The sequence below is a fragment of the Chiloscyllium plagiosum genome, unplaced genomic scaffold (genome assembly GCF_037043375.1).
Source record: "Chiloscyllium plagiosum isolate Xiang-an unplaced genomic scaffold, Cpla_swu_hap1 HiC_scaffold_21, whole genome shotgun sequence".
NCBI lineage: Eukaryota > Metazoa > Chordata > Chondrichthyes > Orectolobiformes > Hemiscylliidae > Chiloscyllium > Chiloscyllium plagiosum.
Genome location: NW_028270159.1, coordinates 58,666,507 through 58,684,134, shown reverse-complemented (window position 1 = coordinate 58,684,134; position 17,628 = coordinate 58,666,507). Strand labels below are relative to the sequence as shown.

At 51.7% G+C, this 17,628-nt stretch overlaps 7 non-coding genes across 7 annotated transcripts; all 7 read right to left on the bottom strand.

Moving 5' to 3' along the window:
- Positions 1 to 8,676: 8,676 nt before the first annotated feature.
- On the bottom strand, positions 8,677 to 8,772 carry trnai-uau (transfer RNA isoleucine (anticodon UAU)). Its single transcript has 2 exons — positions 8,735 to 8,772; positions 8,677 to 8,712 (listed from the first exon to the last, which is right to left on the bottom strand). It is a non-coding gene; the product is annotated as a tRNA-Ile (tRNA).
- Positions 8,773 to 10,312: 1,540 nt separating this feature from the next.
- Positions 10,313 to 10,408, bottom strand: trnai-uau (transfer RNA isoleucine (anticodon UAU)). Its single transcript has 2 exons — positions 10,371 to 10,408; positions 10,313 to 10,348 (listed from the first exon to the last, which is right to left on the bottom strand). It is a non-coding gene; the product is annotated as a tRNA-Ile (tRNA).
- Positions 10,409 to 11,686: 1,278 nt separating this feature from the next.
- trnai-uau (transfer RNA isoleucine (anticodon UAU)) lies at positions 11,687 to 11,782 on the bottom strand. The gene is made up of 2 exons: positions 11,745 to 11,782; positions 11,687 to 11,722 (listed from the first exon to the last, which is right to left on the bottom strand). It is a non-coding gene; the product is annotated as a tRNA-Ile (tRNA).
- Positions 11,783 to 13,060: 1,278 nt separating this feature from the next.
- On the bottom strand, positions 13,061 to 13,156 carry trnai-uau (transfer RNA isoleucine (anticodon UAU)). The gene is made up of 2 exons: positions 13,119 to 13,156; positions 13,061 to 13,096 (listed from the first exon to the last, which is right to left on the bottom strand). It is a non-coding gene; the product is annotated as a tRNA-Ile (tRNA).
- A 1,278-nt stretch (positions 13,157 to 14,434) lies between these two features.
- trnai-uau (transfer RNA isoleucine (anticodon UAU)) lies at positions 14,435 to 14,530 on the bottom strand. The gene is made up of 2 exons: positions 14,493 to 14,530; positions 14,435 to 14,470 (listed from the first exon to the last, which is right to left on the bottom strand). It is a non-coding gene; the product is annotated as a tRNA-Ile (tRNA).
- Positions 14,531 to 15,808: 1,278 nt separating this feature from the next.
- Positions 15,809 to 15,904, bottom strand: trnai-uau (transfer RNA isoleucine (anticodon UAU)). The gene is made up of 2 exons: positions 15,867 to 15,904; positions 15,809 to 15,844 (listed from the first exon to the last, which is right to left on the bottom strand). It is a non-coding gene; the product is annotated as a tRNA-Ile (tRNA).
- A 1,278-nt stretch (positions 15,905 to 17,182) lies between these two features.
- Positions 17,183 to 17,278, bottom strand: trnai-uau (transfer RNA isoleucine (anticodon UAU)). Its single transcript has 2 exons — positions 17,241 to 17,278; positions 17,183 to 17,218 (listed from the first exon to the last, which is right to left on the bottom strand). It is a non-coding gene; the product is annotated as a tRNA-Ile (tRNA).
- Positions 17,279 to 17,628: the final 350 nt, after the last annotated feature.

Here is a 17,628-nt window from a genome sequence, read left to right as displayed (position 1 = left end):
GCACTGGCCTGATCTGGAGCACACTGCCGTACTGGACTGGTCGGGGACTCACTTCCACACTGGCCTGATCTGGGAGTAACTCCCGCACTGGCCTGGTCTGTGACTCACTCCTGCATCTGGCCTGGTCTGGGAATCTCTCCCGCACTGGCCTGGTCAGGGACTCACTCCTGCAGTGGCTTGGTCTGGGACAATCTCCCGCACTGGCCCGGTCTGGGACTCACTGCCCCACTGACCTTGTCTAGGACACATGCCCGCACTGGCCTGGTCTGGGACTCACTCCCACACTGGCCTGGTCTGGGAATCTCTCCCGCACTGGCCTGGTCAGGGACTCACTCCTGCAGTGGTCTGATCTGGAGCACACTGCCGTACTGGACTGGTCGGGGACTCACTTCCACACTGGCCTGGTCTGGGAGTAACTCCCGCACTGGCCTGGTCTGTGACTCACTCCCGCACTGGCCTGGTCTGGGATACACTCCCACATAGGCCTGGTCTGGGACTTAGTCCCGCACTGGCCTGGTCTGTGAGTCACTCTCGCACTGGCCTGGTCTGGGGCACACTCCCACGCTGGCCTGCTCTGGGACACACACCTGCACTGGCCTGGTCTGGGAAGCACACCTGCATTGGCCTGGTCTGGTAGTCACTTCCACACTGGCCTGCTCGGGGACTCACTACCGCACAGGTCTGGTCTGGGACACACTCCTGCACTAGATTGGCCTGGGAAACACTCCCGCACTGGCCTGATCTGGGACACATTCCAGCACTAACCTGGTCTCGAACACTCTTTGCACTGGCCTGGTCTGGGACTCACTCCCGCACTTGTCTGGTCTGGAACACACTCCCACACTGGCCTGGTCTGGGACTCACACCTGCATGGACTGGTCTGGGACACACTCCCACATAGGCCTGGTCTGGGACTTAATCCCGCACTGGCCTGGTGTGTGAGTCACTCTCCCACTGGCCTGGTCTGGTGCACATTCCCACGCTGGCCTGCTCTGGGACACACTCCTGATCTGCCTTGGTCTGGGACACACACCTGCACTGGCCTGGTCTGGGAAGCACACCTGCATTGGCCTGGTCTGGTAGTCACTTCCACACTGGCCTGGTCTGGGATACTCTCGCGCACTGGCCTGGTGTGGGACTCACTCCCTCACTGGCCTCATCTGGGTCTTACCCCGCACTGTCCTGGTCTAGGTTTTCAATTCCACACTGGCCTGGTCTGGGACTCACTCCCGCACTGGCCTGGTCTGAGACTCACTCCTGCACTGGCATCGTCTGGGACCCACTCCCGCGTTGCCCTGGCCTGGGACTCACTCCTGCTCTGACCTGGTCTGGGACACACTTTGGCACAGGCCTGGTCTGGGACTCACTCCTGCTCTGGCCTGGTCTGGGACACACTTTGGCACAGGCCTGGTCTGGGACAGACTCCCGCACTGGCCTGGTCTTGACTTACACCCGCGCAGGATTGATCTGGGACACACTCCCGCACTGGCCTGGTCTACGACTCAGACCCGCACAGGTCCCGTCTGGGTCTAACCCTGTACTGGAATGGTCCGGGTCTCGCTGCCACACTAGCCTGGTCTAGAACATACCTCTGCGCTGGCCTGGTCTCGGTTTTCAATTCCACACTGGCCTGGTCTGGGACTCACTCCCGCACTGGCCTGGTCTGTGACTCACTCCCGCACTGGCCTGGTCTGGGACACACTTCCGCACTGGCCTGGTCTGGGATACACTCCTGCACTGGTCTGTTCTGGGACCCTCTCCCGCACTGGCCTGGCCTTGGACTCATTCCTGCACTGGCCTGGCCTGGGACTCACTCCTGCACTGGCCTGGTCTGGGACTCACTCCTGCACTGGCCTGGTCTGGGACACACTTCCACACTGGCCTGGTCTGGGATACACTCCTGCACTGGCCTGTTCTGGGACTCTCTCCCACACTGGCCTGGTCTGGGACTCACTCCCGCACTGGCCTGGTCTGGGACTCATTCCTGCACTGACCTGGTCTGGGACTCACTCGCGCACTGGCCTAGACAGGGACTCACTCCTGCACTGGCCTGGTCTGGGACTCAATCCCGCACTGGCCTGGTCTGGGACACCCTCGCGCACTGGCCTGGTGTGGGACTCACTCCCGCACTGGCCTCATCTGGGTCTTACCCCGCACTGTCCTGGTCTGGGTTTTCAATTCCACACTGGCCTGGTCTGGGACTCACTCCCGCACTGGCCTGGTCTGAGACTCACTCCTGCACTGGCATCGTCTGGGTCTCACTCCCGCGTTGCCCTGGCCTGGGACTCACTCCTGCTCTGGCCTGGTCTGGGACACACTCTGGCACAGGCCTGATCTGGGACTCACTCCTGCTCTGGCCTGGTCTGGGACACACTCTGGCACAGGCCTGGTCTGGGACAGACTCCCGCACTGGCCTGGTCTTGACTTACACCCGCGCAGGATTGATCTGGGACACACTCTCGCACTGGCCTGGTCTACGTCTCAGACCCGCACAGGCCCCGTCTGGGTCTAACTCTGTACTGGAATGGTCCGGGTCTCGCTGCCACACTAGCCTGGTCTGGGACATACCTCTGCGCTGGCCTGGTCTCGGTTTTCAATTCCACACTGGCCTGGTCTGGGACTCACTCCCGCACTGGCCTGGTCTGTGACTCACTCCCGCACTGGCCTGGTCTGGGACACACTTCCGCACTGGCCTGGTCTGGGATACACTCCTGCATTGGCCTGATCTCGGACTCTCTCCCACACAGGCCTGGATTGGGATACACTCCCACACTGGCCTTGGTCTGGGATACACTCCTGCACTGGCCTGTTCTGGGACCCTCTCCCGCACTGGCCTGGCCTTGGACTCATTCATGCACTGGCCTGGCCTGGGACTCACTCCTGCAATGGCCTGGTCTGGGACTCACTCCTGCACTGGCCTGGTCTGGGACACACTTCCACACTGGCCTGGTCTGGGATACACTCCTGCACTGGCCTGTTCTGGGACTCTCTCTCACACTGGCCAGGATTGGGATACACTCCCACACTGGCCTTGGTCTGGGACTCACTCCCGCACTGGACTGGTCTGGGACTCACTCCCGCACTGGCCTGGTCTGAGATACACTCCCACATAGGCCTGGTCTGGGACTTAATCCCGCACTGGCCTGGTCTGTGAGTCACTCTCGCACTGGCCTGGTTTGGGGCACACTCCCATGCTGGCCTGCTCTGGGACACACACCTGCACTGGCCTGGTCTGGGACGCACACCTGCACTGGCCTGGTCTGGTAGTCACTTCCACACTGGCCTGGTCGGGGACTCACTACCGCACAGGTCTGGTCTGGGACACACTCCTGCACTAGATTGACCTGGGAAACACTCCCGCACTGGCCTGATCTGGGACACATTACAGCACTAACCTGGTCTGGAACGCTCTTTGCACTGGCCTGGTCTGGGACTCGCTCCCGCACTTGTCTGGTCTGGAACACACTCCCACACTGGCCTGGTCTGGGACTCACACCTGCATGGACTGGTCTGGGACACACTCCCACATAGGCCTGGTCTGGGACTTAATCCCGCACTGGCCTGGTGTGTGAGTCACTCTCGCACTGGCCTGGTTTGGGGCACACTCCCATGCTGGCCTGCTCTGGGACACACACCTGCACTGGCCTGGTCTGGGACGCACACCTGCACTGGCCTGGTCTGGTAGTCACTTCCACACTGGCCTGGTCGGGGACTCACTACCGCACAGGTCTGGTCTGGGACACACTCCTGCACTAGATTGACCTGGGAAACACTCCCGCACTGGCCTGATCTGGGACACATTACAGCACTAACCTGGTCTGGAACGCTCTTTGCACTGGCCTGGTCTGGGACTCGCTCCCGCACTTGTCTGGTCTGGAACACACTCCCACACTGGCCTGGTCTGGGACTCACACCTGCATGGACTGGTCTGGGACACACTCCCACATAGGCCTGGTCTGGGACTTAATCCCGCACTGGCCTGGTGTGTGAGTCACTCTCGCACTTGCCTGGTCTGGGGCACACTCCCACGCTGGCCTGCTCTGGGAAACACTCCTGATCTGGCTTGGTCTGGGACGCACAACTGCATTGGCCTAGTCTGGTAGTCACTTCCACACTGGCCTTCTCAGCAACGCACTACCGCACTAGCCTGGTCTGGGACACACTCCCACACCGCTCTGGTCTGGGACACAATCCCGCGTTGCCCTGGTCTGGGACACACTACCGCACGAGCCTGGTCTCGGATGCACTCCCGCACTGGCCTGGTTTGGGACACACTCCCACACTGTCCTGGAGTTTGATTCACTCCTGCACTGTTCTTCTCTGGGACTCACTCCCGCACTAGCCTGGCCCGGGATTAACTCCGGCATTGCCCTGTTCAGGTACACACACCCGCACAGGCCTGGTCTGGGACTCACACCCACACTGGCCTGGTCTGGGACACACACCCACACTGGCCTGGTCTGTGATTCACTCCTGCACTGGCATGGACTGGGACTCATTCCCGCACTGGCTTGTTATGGGACTCACTCCTGCAATGGCCTAGTCTGGGACACACCCCTGCACTGGCCTGCTCTGGGACTCACCCCCGCACTGGCCTGGTCTGGGACTCACTCGGGAACTGGCCTGTTCTGGAACTCACTCCTGCACTGGCCTAGTCAGGGACTCACTCCTGCACTGGCCTGGACTGGGACTCACTCCCGCGCTGGCCTGGTCTGAGACACAATCCCGCACTGGCCTGGTGTGGGACGCACTCCTGCACTGGCCTGGTCTGGGACTCACTCCTGCACTAGCCTGGCCTGAGACTCACTCCCGACTGGACTGTTCTGGGACACACTCCCGCTCTGGCCTGGTCTGAGAGTCACTCACGCACTGGTCTAGTCTGGTACGCACCCCCGCTCTGGCCTGGTCTGGGACTCAATCCCGCACTTGTCTGGTCTGGAACATACTCCCGAACTGGCCTGGTCTGGGACACACTCCCACACTGGCCTGGACTGAGGCACACTCCCGCACTGGCCTGGTCTGTGACACCCACCCACACCGGCCTGGTCTGGGACACATTCCATAACTTGCCTTGTCTAGGACTCACTCCTGCACTGGCCTGGTCAGGGACTCACTCCTGCAGTGGCTTGGTCTGGGACTAATCTCCCGCACTGGGCCGGTCTGGGACTCACTGCCCCACTGACCTTGTCTAGGACACATGCCCGCACTGGCCTGGTCTGGGACACACTTCCACACTGGCCTGGTCTGGGATACACTCCTGCACTGGCCTGTTCTGGGACTCTCTCCCACACTGGCCTGGATTGGGATACACTCCCACATTGGCCTTGGTCTGGGACTCACTCCCGCACTGGACTGGTCTGGGACTCACTCCCGCACTGGCCTGATCTGGAGCACACTGCCGTACTGGACTTGTCGGGGACTCACTTCCACACTGGCCTGGTCTGGGAGTAACTCCCGCACTGGCCTGGTCTGTGACTCACTCCCGCACTGGCCTGGTCTGGGATACACTCCCACATAGGCCTGGTCTGGGACTTAATCCCGCACTGGCCTGGTCTGTGAGTCACTCTCGCACTGGCCTGGTTTGGGGCACACTCCCATGCTGGCCTGCTCTGGGACACACACCTGCACTGGCCTGGTCTGGGACGCACACCTGCACTGGCCTGGTCTGGTAGTCACTTCCACACTGGCCTGGTCGGGGACTCACTACCGCACAGGTCTGGTCTGGGACACACTCCTGCACTAGATTGGCCTGGGAAACACTCCCGCACTGGCCTGATCTGGGACACATTACAGCACTAACCTGGTCTGGAACGCTCTTTGCACTGGCCTGGTCTGGGACTCGCTCCCGCACTGGCTTGGTCAGGGACTCACTCCTGCAGTGGCTTGGTCTGGGACAATCTCCCGCACTGGGCCGGTCTGGGACTCACTGCCCCACTGACCTTGTCTCGGACACACTTCCACACTGGCCTGGATTGGGATACACTCCCACACTGGCCTTGGTCTGGGACTCACTCCCGCACTGGACTGGTCTGGGACTCACTCCCGCACTGGCCTGATCTGGAGCACACTGCCGTACTGGACTGGTCGGGGACTCACTTCCACACTGGCCTGGTCTGGGAGTAACTCCCGCACTGGCCTGGTCTGTGACTCACTCCCGCACTGGCCTGCTCTGCGACTCACTCCTGCATCTGGCCTGGTCTGGGAATCTCTCCCGCACTGGCCTGGTCAGGGACTCACTCCTGCAGTGGCTTGGTCTGGGACAATCTCCCGCACTGGCCCGGTCTGGGACTCACTGCCCCACTGACCTTGTCTAGGACACATGCCCGCACTGGCCTGGTCTGGGACTCACTCCCACACTGGCCTGGTCTGGGAATCTCTCCCGCACTGGCCTGGTCAGGGACTCACTCCTGCAGTGGCTTGGTCTGGGACAATCTCCCGCACTGGCCCTGTCTGGGACTCACTGCCCCACTGACCTTGTCTAGGACACATGCCCACACTGGCCTGGTCTGGGACTCACTCCCGCACTGTCCTGCTCGGGGACTCACTCCAACACTGGCCTGGTCTGGGACTCACTCCTGCAGTGTCCGACACTGGGACTCACTCCCACGCTGGCCTGGTGTGGGACGCACTCCTGTACTGGCCTTGTCTGGGACCCACTCCCACACAGTCCTACTCTGGGACTCACTCCCATACTGGTCTGGTCTGGGACCCACTCCCGTACTGACCTGGTCTGGGACACACTCCCGTACTGACCTGGTCTGGGACACATTCCCGCACTGGCCTAGTCTGGGACTCACTCCTGCACTGTCCTACTCTGGGACTCACTCCCGTACTGGCCTGGTCTGCGACCCACTCCCGTACTGACGTGATCTGGGACACACCACTACACTGGCCTCGTGTAGGACTAACTCCCGCACTGGCCTGGTCTTGGATTCACTCCCACGCTGGCCTAGTCTGTGGCACACACCCGTACTGGTCTGGTCTGGGACTCACTTTCGCGCTGGCCTGATCTGGGACTCACTCTTGCACTGACCTGGTCTGGGACTCACACCCGCACTGGCCTGGTCTGTGACACACTCTTGCACTGGCCTGGTCTGAGATTCAATCCCGCATTGGTCAGCTCTGGGACATACACTGCCCTGGCCTGGTCAGGGAGTAACTCCCGCATTGGTCTGGTCTGGGACTCACTCCCACACTGGCCTGGCCTGGGACAGACTCCTGTACTGGCCTAGTCTGGGACTCACTCCTGCACTGGCGTGGTCTGGGACGCACTCCTGTACTGGCCTTGTCTGGGACCCACTCCCACACAGTCCTACTCTGGGACTCACTCCCATACTGGTCTGGTCTGGGACCCACTCCCATACTGACCTGGTCTGGGACACACTCCCGTACTGACCTGGTCTGGGACACATTCCCGCACTGGCCTGGTCTGGGACTCACTCCCGCACTGTCCTACTCTGGGACTCACTCCCGCACTGGCGTGGTCTGGGACGCACTCCTGCACTGGCCTGGTCTGCGAATCACTCCCGCACTGGCCTGGTCTGGGACTCACTCCCGCACTGGCCTGATCTGGGACACACCCCTGCACTGGCCTGGTCTGGGTCTCACTTCCACACTGGCCTGGTCTGGGACTCACTCCCGCACTGGCCTGGTCTGTGACACACTCCCGCATTGGCATGGTCTGAGACACACTCCCGCACTGGCCTGGTCTGTGAGTCACTCTCGCTGTGGCCTGGTCTGGGGCACACTCCCACGCTGGCCTGCTCTGGGACACACTCCCAATCTGGCTTGGTCTGGGACGCACACCTGCACTGGCCTGGTCTGGTAGTCACTTCCACACTGGCCTGGTCGGGGACTCAATACCGCACACGTCTGGTCTGGGACACACTCCTGCACTAGACTGGCCTGGGACACACTCCCGCACTGGCCTGGTCTGGGGCACACTCCTGCACTGGCCTGGTCTGGGACACACCACTGCACTGGCCTAGACAGGGACTCACTCTGCACTGGCCTGGTCTGGGACACACCACTGCACTGGCCTGGTCGGTATTTTCAATTCCACACTGACCTGGTCTGTGACTCACTCCCGCACTAGTCTGGTCTGTGACTCAATCCCGCACTAGCCTGGTCTGGGACTCATTCCTGCACTGGCCTGGTCTGGGACACACTTCCATACTGGCCTGGTCTGGGACTCACTCCCACACCGGTCTGGTCTGGGGCACACTCCCGCACTGGCTTGTTCCGGGACTCACTCCTGCAATGGCCTAGTCTGGGACACACTCCCGCACTGGCCTGGTCTGGGACTCAACCCCGCACTGGCCTGGTCTGGGACTCACTCCCGCATTTGTCTGGTCTGGAACACACTCCCGCACTGGCCTGGACTGAGGCACACTCCCACACTGGCCTCTTCAGGGACACATTCAGGGACCTGTGTGAGTTTGTAGCCAGTTGAATAAAGAAATACCAACTAAACATGGCTTGCCGGCAATTTAAATCAAGCAGGCCGCTGATTCGAAGCATTTTTGAGCTGAACAAGATCACCTGCTCATGTGCTTCCCCAGATATCTGTTCAGATTTCAAATATTTCCAGGATACGTTGATTGATTGCCGAGACATTTGTCAAAGCAGAGAAACTGGAAATTTCCAATAGACGCTTTGGCCATGAGCAGACAAAACTGCTCCAGGTGAGGCTCGAACTCACAACCTCGGCATTGCGCACGCCGAGACACTGACATATAAGTACCGCGCGCTGACCGATTGCGCCACTGGAGCTGCATAAAGACACGGCTCCCAATATCACGTGTTATACCTCAGCGGTTGACAAATTGAATGTGATGTAATATTTTCCGGTTGTATTCACATGTGGTTCCTCACTTATTTGAGGAATTTGCTTCATTACGCAATGCTAAACTGGATTGATATTGGAAAATGTATTTTCAATATTTTCTTCGATTGTTCTCTGAGCCATTGAGGTCTTTAGTCAGGAGAAACCTTATAATCTCATTCTCTGTTAGCCTCAATTACTGATCTTATCTTCGGCACCAAGTTCCAGAAGTTGATCTTGCTCTGAGTTTTGGCATCATACACAAATAGAAACATACCCTTCGGTCCAATCCGTCCATGCCGAGCAGATATCCTAATCTAACCTCGTCTGTATGCCAGCATTTGTCCTATATCCCTCTCAAACCTTCCGACATGAATGTGTTCAGAAAAGATTTACAAGGAGGTTGCCAGGTTAAAAAGACTTGAGCTAAAGTCCGAGGGTGAACAGTCTTGGGCTGTTTTCCCTCGATCATCGGAGGCTGAGTGGTGACCTTCAAACAACGTGTCTACGTGTGCCTCAAACCTCAAAGAATTATGTGCCTGCAACCCTCGGTTCCTCAGGAGGGAATTTAACAGTCAGAGAAAGCCACTTGCGGTGGTTGGGGAACAATTTCGAATTTCTTTGACTTCACGTGTGAAGAAGATTATTGAACACTTCAGATTGAGTATGAAAAAAGCTGAGAGTTTTGAAAAGTTAGACCCGCGTGAGTCTGAAGTGAACCATCTCCCGGAGACGCACTTCCTACTTTACCCTGGTGCCTTAAAGGTTTGATCACACTCAGATGATGCTAGGTCCATTTGGAACACTCTGATCTCCGCCCAAGAAACCCACAAACAAGGTTCTGTATTTTTGCATTTTGATCCTCTTCTTCTCAGCAGTTCTTTATTTGAATCAGACAAATGTTCCAAGCAAAGCCGAATATAACATTCATTCGGTTCAATGAGATAAATCTAATTCCTTTTTGATTACTACATCGACCTGTGTGAGTTTGTAGCCAGTTGAATAAAGAAATACCAACTAAACATGGCTTGCCGGCAATTTAAATCAAGCAGGCCGCTGATTCGAAGCATTTTTGAGCTGAACAAGATCACCTGCTCATGTGCTTCCCCAGATATTTTTGCATTTTGATCCTCTTCTTCTCAGCAGTTCTTTATTTGAATCAGACAAATGTTCCAAGCAAAGCCGAATATAACATTCATACGGTTCAATGAGATAAATCTAATTCCTTTTAGATTACAACCTGTGTGAGTTTGTAGCCAGTTAAATAAAGAAATACCAACTAAACATGGCTTGCCGGCAATTTAAATCAAGCAGGCCGCTGATTCGAAGCATTTTTGAGCTGAACAAGATCACCTGCTCATGTGCTCCCCCAGATATCTGTTCAGATTTCAAATATTTCCAGGATCCGTTGATTGATTGCCGAGACATTTGTCAAAGCAGAGAAACTGGAAATTTCCAATAGACGCTTTGGCCATGAGCAGACAAAACTGCTCCAGGTGAGGCTCGAACTCACAACCTCGGCATTGCGCACGCCGAGACACTGACATATAAGCACCGCGCGCTGACCGATTGTGCCACTGGAGCTGCATAAAGACACAGCTCCCAATATCACGTGTTATACCTCAGCGGTTGACAAATTGAATGTGATGTAATATTTTCCGGTTGTATTCACATGTGGTTCCTCACTTATTTGAGGAATTTGCTTCATTACGCAATGCTAAACTGGATTGATATTGGAAAATGTATTTTCAATATTTTCTTCGATTGTTCTCTGAGCCATTGAGGTCTTTAGTCAGGAGAAACCTTATAATCTCATTCTCTGTTAGCCTCAATTACTGATCTTATCTTCGGCACCAAGTTCCAGAAGTTGATCTTGCTCTGAGTTTTGGCATCATACACAAATAGAAACATACCCTTCGGTCCAATCCGTCCATGCCGAGCAGATATCCTAATCTAACCTCGTCTGTATGCCAGCATTTGTCCTATATCCCTCTCAAACCTTCCGACATGAATGTGTTCAGAAAAGATTTACAAGGAGGTTGCCAGGTTAAAAAGACTTGAGCTAAAGTCCGAGGGTGAACAGTCTTGGGCTGTTTTCCCTCGATCATCGGAGGCTGAGTGGTGACCTTCAAACAACGTGTCTACGTGTGCCTCAAACCTCAAAGAATTATGTGCCTGCTACCCTCGGTTCCTCAGGAGGGAATTTAACAGTCAGAGAAAGCCACTTGCGGTGGTTGGGGAACAATTTCGAATTTCTTTGACTTCACGTGTGAAGAAGATTATTGAACACTTCAGATTGAGTATGAAAAAAGCTGAGAGTTTTGAAAAGTTAGACCCCCGTGAGTCTGAAGTGAACCATCTCCCGGAGACGCACTTCCTACTTTACCCTGGTGCCTTAAAGGTTTGATCACACTCAGATGATGCTAGGTCCATTTGGAACACTCTGATCTCCGCCCAAGAAACCCACAAACAAGGTTCTGTATTTTTGCATTTTGATCCTCTTCTTCTCAGCAGTTCTTTATTTGAATCAGACAATTGTTCCAAGCAAAGTCGAATATAACATTCATACGGTTCAATGAGATAAATCTAATTCCTTTATGATTACTACATCGACCTGTGTGAGTTTGTAGCCAGTTGAATAAAGAAATACCAACTAAACATGGCTTGCCGGCAATTTAAATCAAGCAGGCCGCTGATTCGAAGCATTTTTGAGCTGAACAAGATCACCTGCTCATGTGCTTCCCCAGATATCTGTTCAGATTTCAAATATTTCCAGGATACGTTGATTGATTGCCGAGACATTTGTCAAAGCAGAGAAACTGGAAATTTCCAATAGACGCTTTGGCCATGAGCAGACAAAACTGCTCCAGGTGAGGCTTGAACTCACAACCTCGGCATTGCGCACGCCGAGACACTGACATATAAGTACCGCGCGCTGACCGATTGCGCCACTGGAGCTGCATAAAGACACGGCTCCCAATATCACGTGTTATACCTCAGCGGTTGACAAATTGAATGTGATGTAATATTTTCCGGTTGTATTCACATGTGGTTCCTCACTTATTTGAGGAATTTGCTTCATTACGCAATGCTAAACTGGATTGATATTGGAAAATGTATTTTCAATATTTTCTTCGATTGTTCTCTGAGCCATTGAGGTCTTTAGTCAGGAGAAACCTTATAATCTCATTCTCTGTTAGCCTCAATTACTGATCTTATCTTCGGCACCAAGTTCCAGAAGTTGATCTTGCTCTGAGTTTTGGCATCATACACAAATAGAAACATACCCTTCGGTCCAATCCGTCCATGCCGAGCAGATATCCTAATCTAACCTCGTCTGTATGCCAGCATTTGTCCTATATCCCACTCAAACCTTCCGACATGAATGTGTTCAGAAAAGATTTACAAGGAGGTTGCCAGGTTAAAAAGACTTGAGCTAAAGTCCGAGGGTGAACAGTCTTGGGCTGTTTTCCCTCGATCATCGGAGGCTGAGTGGTGACCTTCAAACAACGTGTCTACGTGTGCCTCAAACCTCAAAGAATTATGTGCCTGCTACCCTCGGTTCCTCAGGAGGGAATTTAACAGTCAGAGAAAGCCACTTGCGGTGGTTGGGGAACAATTTCGAATTTCTTTGACTTCACGTGTGAAGAAGATTATTGAACACTTCAGATTGAGTATGAAAAAAGCTGAGAGTTTTGAAAAGTTAGACCCGCGTGAGTCTGAAGTGAACCATCTCCCGGAGACGCACTTCCTACTTTACCCTGGTGCCTTAAAGGTTTGATCACACTCAGATGATGCTAGGTCCATTTGGAACACTCTGATCTCCGCCCAAGAAACCCACAAACAAGGTTCTGTATTTTTGCATTTTGATCCTCTTCTTCTCAGCAGTTCTTTATTTGAATCAGACAAATGTTCCAAGCAAAGCCGAATATAACATTCATACGGTTCAATGAGATAAATCTAATTCCTTTTTGATTACTACATCGACCTGTGTGAGTTTGTAGCCAGTTGAATAAAGAAATACCAACTAAACATGGCTTGCCGGCAATTTAAATCAAGCAGGCCGCTGATTCGAAGCATTTTTGAGCTGAACAAGATCACCTGCTCATGTGCTTCCCCAGATATCTGTTCAGATTTCAAATATTTCCAGGATACGTTGATTGATTGCCGAGACATTTGTCAAAGCAGAGAAACTGGAAATTTCCAATAGACGCTTTGGCCATGAGCAGACAAAACTGCTCCAGGTGAGGCTCGAACTCACAACCTCGGCATTGCGCACGCCGAGACACTGACATATAAGTACCGCGCGCTGACCGATTGCGCCACTGGAGCTGCATAAAGACACGGCTCCCAATATCACGTGTTATACCTCAGCGGTTGACAAATTGAATGTGATGTAATATTTTCCGGTTGTATTCACATGTGGTTCCTCACTTATTTGAGGAATTTGCTTCATTACGCAATGCTAAACTGGATTGATATTGGAAAATGTATTTTCAATATTTTCTTCGATTGTTCTCTGAGCCATTGAGGTCTTTAGTCAGGAGAAACCTTATAATCTCATTCTCTGTTAGCCTCAATTACTGATCTTATCTTCGGCACCAAGTTCCAGAAGTTGATCTTGCTCTGAGTTTTGGCATCATACACAAATAGAAACATACCCTTCGGTCCAATCCGTCCATGCCGAGCAGATATCCTAATCTAACCTCGTCTGTATGCCAGCATTTGTCCTATATCCCACTCAAACCTTCCGACATGAATGTGTTAAGAAAAGATTTACAAGGAGGTTGCCTGGTTAAAAAGACTTGAGCTAAAGTCCGAGGGTGAACAGTCTTGGGCTGTTTTCCCTCGATCATCGGAGGCTGAGTGGTGACCTTCAAACAACGTGTCTACGTGTGCCTCAAACCTCAAAGAATTATGTGCCTGCAACCCTCGGTTCCTCAGGAGGGAATTTAACAGTCAGAGAAAGCCACTTGCGGTGGTTGGGGAACAATTTCGAATTTCTTTGACTTCACGTGTGAAGAAGATTATTGAACACTTCAGATTGAGTATGAAAAAAGCTGAGAGTTTTGAAAAGTTAGACCCGCGTGAGTCTGAAGTGAACCATCTCCCGGAGACGCACTTCCTACTTTACCCTGGTGCCTTAAAGGTTTGATCACACTCAGATGATGCTAGGTCCATTTGGAACACTCTGATCTCCGCCCAAGAAACCCACAAACAAGGTTCTGTATTTTTGCATTTTGATCCTCTTCTTCTCAGCAGTTCTTTATTTGAATCAGACAAATGTTCCAAGCAAAGCCGAATATAACATTCATACGGTTCAATGAGATAAATCTAATTCCTTTTTGATTACTACATCGACCTGTGTGAGTTTGTAGCCAGTTGAATAAAGAAATACCAACTAAACATGGCTTGCCGGCAATTTAAATCAAGCAGGCCGCTGATTCGAAGCATTTTTGAGCTGAACAAGATCACCTGCTCATGTGCTTCCCCAGATATCTGTTCAGATTTCAAATATTTCCAGGATACGTTGATTGATTGCCGAGACATTTGTCAAAGCAGAGAAACTGGAAATTTCCAATAGACGCTTTGGCCATGAGCAGACAAAACTGCTCCAGGTGAGGCTCGAACTCACAACCTCGGCATTGCGCACGCCGAGACACTGGCATATAAGTACCGCGCGCTGACCGATTGCGCCACTGGAGCTGCATAAAGACACGGCTCCCAATATCACGTGTTATACCTCAGCGGTTGACAAATTGAATGTGATGTAATACTTTCCGGTTGTATTCACATGTGGTTCCTCACTTATTTGAGGAATTTGCTTCATTACGCAATGCTAAACTGGATTGATATTGGAAAATGTATTTTCAATATTTTCTTCGATTGTTCTCTGAGCCATTGAGGTCTTTAGTCAGGAGAAACCTTATAATCTCATTCTCTGTTAGCCTCAATTACTGATCTTATCTTCGGCACCAAGTTCCAGAAGTTGATCTTGCTCTGAGTTTTGGCATCATACACAAATAGAAACATACCCTTCGGTCCAATCCGTCCATGCCGAGCAGATATCCTAATCTAACCTCGTCTGTATGCCAGCATTTGTCCTATATCCCACTCAAACCTTCCGACATGAATGTGTTAAGAAAAGATTTACAAGGAGGTTGCCTGGTTAAAAAGACTTGAGCTAAAGTCCGAGGGTGAACAGTCTTGGGCTGTTTTCCCTCGATCATCGGAGGCTGAGTGGTGACCTTCAAACAACGTGTCTACGTGTGCCTCAAACCTCAAAGAATTATGTGCCTGCAACCCTCGGTTCCTCAGGAGGGAATTTAACAGTCAGAGAAAGCCACTTGCGGTGGTTGGGGAACAATTTCGAATTTCTTTGACTTCACGTGTGAAGAAGATTATTGAACACTTCAGATTGAGTATGAAAAAAGCTGAGAGTTTTGAAAAGTTAGACCCGCGTGAGTCTGAAGTGAACCATCTCCCGGAGACGCACTTCCTACTTTACCCTGGTGCCTTAAAGGTTTGATCACACTCAGATGATGCTAGGTCCATTTGGAACACTCTGATCTCCGCCCAAGAAACCCACAAACAAGGTTCTGTATTTTTGCATTTTGATCCTCTTCTTCTCAGCAGTTCTTTATTTGAATCAGACAAATGTTCCAAGCAAAGCCGAATATAACATTCATACGGTTCAATGAGATAAATCTAATTCCTTTTTGATTACTACATCGACCTGTGTGAGTTTGTAGCCAGTTGAATAAAGAAATACCAACTAAACATGGCTTGCCGGCAATTTAAATCAAGCAGGCCGCTGATTCGAAGCATTTTTGAGCTGAACAAGATCACCTGCTCATGTGCTTACCCAGATATCTGTTCAGATTTCAAATATTTCCAGGATACGTTGATTGATTGCCGAGACATTTGTCAAAGCAGAGAAACTGGAAATTTCCAATAGACGCTTTGGCCATGAGCAGACAAAACTGCTCCAGGTGAGGCTCGAACTCACAACCTCGGCATTGCGCACGCCGAGACACTGACATATAAGTACCGCGCGCTGACCGATTGCGCCACTGGAGCTGCATAAAGACATGGCTCCCAATATCACGTGTTATACCTCAGCGGTTGACAAATTGAATGTGATGTAATACTTTCCGGTTGTATTCACATGTGGTTCCTCACTTATTTGAGGAATTTGCTTCATTACGCAATGCTAAACTGGATTGATATTGGAAAATGTATTTTCAATATTTTCTTCGATTGTTCTCTGAGCCATTGAGGTCTTTAGTCAGGAGAAACCTTATAATCTCATTCTCTGTTAGCCTCAATTACTGATCTTATCTTCGGCACCAAGTTCCAGAAGTTGATCTTGCTCTGAGTTTTGGCATCATACACAAATAGAAACATACCCTTCGGTCCAATCCGTCCATGCCGAGCAGATATCCTAATCTAACCTCGTCTGTATGCCAGCATTTGTCCTATATCCCACTCAAACCTTCCGACATGAATGTGTTAAGAAAAGATTTACAAGGAGGTTGCCTGGTTAAAAAGACTTGAGCTAAAGTCCGAGGGTGAACAGTCTTGGGCTGTTTTCCCTCGATCATCGGAGGCTGAGTGGTGACCTTCAAACAACGTGTCTACGTGTGCCTCAAACCTCAAAGAATTATGTGCCTGCAACCCTCGGTTCCTCAGGAGGGAATTTAACAGTCAGAGAAAGCCACTTGCGGTGGTTGGGGAACAATTTCGAATTTCTTTGACTTCACGTGTGAAGAAGATTATTGAACACTTCAGATTGAGTATGAAAAAAGCTGAGAGTTTTGAAAAGTTAGACCCGCGTGAGTCTGAAGTGAACCATCTCCCGGAGACGCACTTCCTACTTTACCCTGGTGCCTTAAAGGTTTGATCACACTCAGATGATGCTAGGTCCATTTGGAACACTCTGATCTCCGCCCAAGAAACCCACAAACAAGGTTCTGTATTTTTGCATTTTGATCCTCTTCTTCTCAGCAGTTCTTTATTTGAATCAGACAAATGTTCCAAGCAAAGCCGAATATAACATTCATACGGTTCAATGAGATAAATCTAATTCCTTTTTGATTACTACATCGACCTGTGTGAGTTTGTAGCCAGTTGAATAAAGAAATACCAACTAAACATGGCTTGCCGGCAATTTAAATCAAGCAGGCCGCTGATTCGAAGCATTTTTGAGCTGAACAAGATCACCTGCTCATGTGCTTCCCCAGATATCTGTTCAGATTTCAAATATTTCCAGGATACGTTGATTGATTGCCGAGACATTTGTCAAAGCAGAGAAACTGGAAATTTCCAATAGACGCTTTGGCCATGAGCAGACAAAACTGCTCCAGGTGAGGCTCGAACTCACAACCTCGGCATTGCGCACGCCGAGACACTGACATATAAGTACCGCGCGCTGACCGATTGCGCCACTGGAGCTGCATAAAGACACGGCTCCCAATATCACGTGTTATACCTCAGCGGTTGACAAATTGAATGTGATGTAATACTTTCCGGTTGTATTCACATGTGGTTCCTCACTTATTTGAGGAATTTGCTTCATTACGCAATGCTAAACTGGATTGATATTGGAAAATGTATTTTCAATATTTTCTTCGATTGTTCTCTGAGCCATTGAGGTCTTTAGTCAGGAGAAACCTTATAATCTCATTCTCTGTTAGCCTCAATTACTGATCTTATCTTCGGCACCAAGTTCCAGAAGTTGATCTTGCTCTGAGTTTTGGCATCATACACAAATAGAAACATACCCTTCGGTCCAATCCGTCCAT